Source organism: Ruditapes philippinarum, unplaced genomic scaffold (genome assembly GCF_026571515.1).
Source record: "Ruditapes philippinarum isolate M1 unplaced genomic scaffold, ASM2657151v2 ctg7944_1_1_1_1, whole genome shotgun sequence".
Lineage (NCBI taxonomy): Eukaryota > Metazoa > Mollusca > Bivalvia > Venerida > Veneridae > Ruditapes > Ruditapes philippinarum.
Genome location: NW_026858665.1, coordinates 39,236 through 44,345, shown reverse-complemented (window position 1 = coordinate 44,345; position 5,110 = coordinate 39,236). Strand labels below are relative to the sequence as shown.

The following is a 5,110-nucleotide window of genomic DNA, read 5'->3' as shown; positions in this document are numbered from 1 at the left end:
ATGCTGCATACTGTTTTCATTTATATATCATTATTACAAATTGCAATATTTGTGAACAGACATTTTCTTACTTTTCTTCTCTTTTGATTTCCAGTTGACGTTAGATTTTAAAATAGTAATCTTAAAAAGGAAATATCCCCTGAGGGCATTGACAACAGAAAGGGAAAATAAAATAGGGCTGCCTGAGTTTAAGAACTCATGGCATGGTTTCAAAATTTTAATGAAAAATATATTATTGATTTAAACATTTCATCGTACGTTCAAAACAATTTTATAATGCCCAGGCTATCATTTGTTAAAAATCAGGTAATGGTGGTGGTGATAGTGATAGTAGTTTTCACTCTCTCTTCGGATCACGGCAGTAAGCCACATTGAATTAACCAGATTACAGTTCAGCCACCACATTGTTTCTGGGCAGAATGTCAAGTTAGCTCCCATCGCACCTGAATGAACACACTCATGCTCTTGTGAAACATTTGACCGATGCGCAGTAGAGTATATGCTAAGCAGTTTTACCAGTAACAGTGGCCTTTGCTTTCGCAAGGAATTGAAACTTCTGAACATGTCAGAGATGAAGTACAGTGCAAATGACCGTAGAAAGTATTTGTGATCAATACGAATGTGACCTGCTGACCGGGTGCGCACTAGGGCCACGCGATTCACAGCCATACGCCGGTTTTTTTTTTGGTTTTTTTTTTTGTTTTTTATTTGTGAAATATTTCTTATAACCGTTATTTGTTATTGTATTAAAAGGACTCCACTGAGGTTTTTAGACATGACGGGGCTTCTTTTGAGATTATTACTTGATTTAGATCTGTGTTAATATGTTATGTTCAATATTTCAGATTAATAGCTCGCTCCATTATTCCATAATTATAATCAGAATTGTGAAAAAGACACAAAATTGAAAAGCGTTTAAACGCTTTTACTCAATTTGGATAGAGAATAGTACAAACATACGATTTTCAGTGTATTTCTTGTATATTTCTTGGTTATATTTTATATATATTTCTGTTTTAAGTGCACATGTTGATCTATGTAAAACATTATAATTTTATATGTGTGTAGCCAAATGAACCTCAATGGAGTGCCTATCATTTATTGCTAACACGTATATATTGTTGAAAGCAAATAAAGTATTGTTAAAACAAATGTCTCATATGTCTCATATTTAATCTTTTGGTCAGATTTGAAAAAGGAGACCCGACGTATTCATATCAAACATACCGGGCAGTCCGCCGAGTTGGTGCTGTCGACCATTTTGTAGTGTTTTTGCAAACGGCGTCACTAACGTTCCGTCAATTCTTTACTTTACTTCTACAAATATCATATCCGCAGTCTTTGACTTGCCTGCGCCTTCTAAAAATGTGTGGGCCTGGTGCCCGAAAAAATTGTCCTTTTTCGTATGTATCTGAAGGAGCATTGATAATATATATTCGCAAAAAATTGAACATATGCACAAGACTACCGTTTGTTTCAACAAACGTAATATTTTTATATACACGCTATGTTACCTTCTGTTTAATGATATGAAGTACAGCTGAAACGCAATATTATGTGTTTGATTTGCTGCGCCGGGTGTGTGTAGCCATGGTTATTTTCAGGAAACAAGCATTTATCACAATTATTTAATAAACACATGCTGAAATTGTAGAAAATTTTCACGTCGCTTTAATGTGAATAATTTTTGAAATTGAATGATGGTGCAAGACTGTGAGTCCCATTAGTCTCTTACCAACTCTCGTATAAACATTCAATTTTGATTGAAACATCATGATATGGGATATGTACGTGTGAGTACATGTGTTGGTAACTTATGTTTTTTTTGTGGAGAATTCAAAATTTGCAAAAATCACATTTATAGCGCTACAAACTATAGGCCTATATAATCTAAAAGCATTCATCTGTATGGGTTAGGATGTTTTTTCAGATAACATTATCCTGTTTATTTCTAACAACAGTTGTCCTTATGAAACCATATGACGCAACTAGGACAAATCATATCAGTTCATTAATTTGTCTACTCTCTGAGAAACTATGTTACCATGTTACATACCTATTGCATGAACTAGAACATTTACAATCACATCTCCCGCGACAGATCGTCGTCCTACTTTGCAGGCACTATATGGTAATTTTGGAATGATTTTAGAGATTATCGTTCACGTGGTTTTACAAATTAAGCAACTGCTTACAAAATTTTATCTCAATCGAAACTTTTATTCTTTTATGTTATTGTTATCAAACAAAGAATAAAACAAATGAATCAAATCTTCTGTTGCTTTGTCAGCCGATTTTGCTGTTGAAATGATGCAATATGTTACAAGGCAAACAGTATAAATTCAGCACCTAGTGTGCTTCAGACAACAGGCGAATACAACGTAGAAGTCAAGTCAGTGATACACGTGAGTACAGAATAATATAATCTTATTTTCAATTTTCTTCTTAAACATTATTTACATTGTATATTTGCTATATTTTATGAAAATGACTTTATGAGTAAAAGAGATCCATGTATTTGACAATCATTTAATAAGTTCTTTATACAAATTAGATTTTTGTTTGTTTCGAAACAACTTAATGTCATGTAAGACCTAGTTGATTTAGTTATGTGAGACTGTCTAGTGGGTTTATGCTATTTTTGCTTTTCTGTACCAAATCTGCTGTGGTCATAGTATTATTTTAACAATAGTTTCAGCTTTTATATTTGGTTTGCAAATCATGGTCATGCAGCTAAATAATTGGGTAAAGAAGCAAGCGCTTGTTTTTGTTTAGTCTATGGGTTGCAAGATTTTCAAATGGTCTGTTCAGTGAGCAGTAAATTGGTCGTGCATTGTTCATTTTTCTCATCAGAAGGCATACAACGTTGATATTATGATACATTTATTACATTTCATGAAAACGTTTAAAAACATAAAATATCTAATGACATGTTTGTTCATATTACATAGTACCTTTCATGAAGCAAGCATAAAAAGTCTTCACAGAAGTTGGTTAGCAATTGTACCTATATTTATTACATACGAATGTTTGTAATATTTTTCTTGTTTAATTAGCAATACATATTTAATAAGACACTGATGACATAGAAATTATTGCTTTCTCTCTCGCATGATGTCTGACTGCTCAAGATTTACTTTGTACAGCTGTCGGATGAACACGACACGCTCATCTTAAATATAATTAATGTTAGCAGTCATCGGGTGGACATACAATATTATTTCAGAACAGATAAGGTTCGTAATTGTGCTTGTATGATTTTATTGTGTTCACGGTATCTTGAAGTTTAGTTAAAAGAAAAGACATCGTTTTCAGTGTCATAGACTCCTTCAAAACAACCTATAGTAAACATCTCTGTAACATTTTAAGAAAATGTTTAACTGTATTCATAACAAAAACAAACGTTGTGCCTGTTATGCTTAAGAAATATGTCTGTTGCGCCAGAAAATCTCCGATCCGTAGTTAATTCATATCAACGTAATAGTTGGTCCTTCATTTCAAACTTAACTTAATACATGTTCGATTTGGCAGTGCTTCCTAGAAGCACTTCGAGATTCATTCGATTAAACATTACTTGTTCTATGAAGCAATCACGTGGTACAAAGATGACGAATTCCATAGTAGATTTTATAAAATTATATCTATTTGAAACGTGTTTATTAAGCTTCATGGAAAATCCCAACTCATAAGTATTCATAAAAAGAAGCAGACATGTCCATCGCTTGCGCGCATGAAGTTATAATTTCATTTATCCACAGATAGTGTTCTCAAGGTTACTTACCAAGTTCATATAAACGTATTAAAAGTGATGAAAACATCAAGAAAGAAAATTGAAGCACCAGATATAAATTTGGCACAAAACAGCATAATATCATTTTGTGTTACCGTTAATTCTACTTTTTGTACTTTCAGAAGAAAAAGTTCTGTTTCAGTTAGTTCTTGCCTTCTGGGAAATTGCCAATCTGTAAAGCATGATGAAATTAATCCTTCCTAACTTGGTATGACTTCTTTCCCTTGTAATTCGTAATGTCAATAACCTGTTTAAAATAATCTATATTCTATTGAGCGTTGAATTCTGAAATAGAAATAAATATATGCATTTTTACTAATTAAAGCTGTGATTCACAATTAAAACCCCAAATAGTATCACTAGAGCTCTTGTCTTAATAACAAGTAAAATATTTATCAAACAACCGTAACAAAGTTGAATAATATTCATTTTCATAACATTACTCTATAAGTGATATTTCAGATCGGTTTGTTGCTGTTGCTTACTCTGAAAACAGCAGAATCACAGGAGTGTGGTAAATTTCAGATTTATATTTTACACAACAATTCCGAGTTAAACATATTTATTTCACATTATTCAATAATTTGACGGAGTGCATCACTGAGATGATATTGATACAGTTTTATAACAGTAAAAGATATTTCCTCACGATAAATGCAAAAAAGTGGTTTCTTAAATTATATTATTTGCTACATACATTTTTACATAAACATTATTTGATTATAATTACTTCATAGAATAATGTTATCATATTCCTTGCGTTATTACTACATGTATAATAAACAGGTGTGACCTTTTCTTAAAATTCCCATGATTGTACTTTCAGTTCTCAATGCAACACCGAAAGTAGCATTTAATGCATATTTTAGTACTGGTAGTGGAAATTACGTGGTCAACCAATCTATCGTATTTCCTCTCGTGTTACTTAATGAAGGCGGTGGTTATAATGCAAGCACTGGGATCTTCACAGCCCCTGTATCTGGGATGTACCAATTTAGCATCAACATTTGTAATGCCGATGGAAAATATATGACTGCAGCTATTGTTCATGAAAATACTAAAATAACAGCTGCAACAACATACAGCACGACAAGTATCTGCGCTTCGGCAACGATTCCGGCAAGACTTACAACTGGTGAACGAGTGTATGTTCAGAGTACACACACTAACGTAATGTTTGCAAATGAGCACAGGTATCCATCTTTCACCGGTGTTCTTATAAATGTTTGACAGTAAAAAAGTCATTAAATTTGACAAAAATCTGTCACTTGGTAATTAAAAATTACATAAGGAATAAACTAATTCAATGATATTTCACAT

At 32.6% G+C, this 5,110-nt stretch overlaps 1 long non-coding RNA gene across 1 annotated transcript; it reads left to right on the top strand.

Annotated features, from left to right (window-relative positions):
- The first annotated feature begins 2,341 nt into the window (after window positions 1-2,341).
- On the top strand, window positions 2,342-4,756 carry LOC132753892 (uncharacterized). The gene is made up of 4 exons (XR_009629026.1): window positions 2,342-2,405; window positions 3,913-3,998; window positions 4,253-4,304; window positions 4,617-4,756. It is a non-coding gene; the product is annotated as an uncharacterized LOC132753892 (long non-coding RNA).
- Window positions 4,757-5,110: the final 354 nt, after the last annotated feature.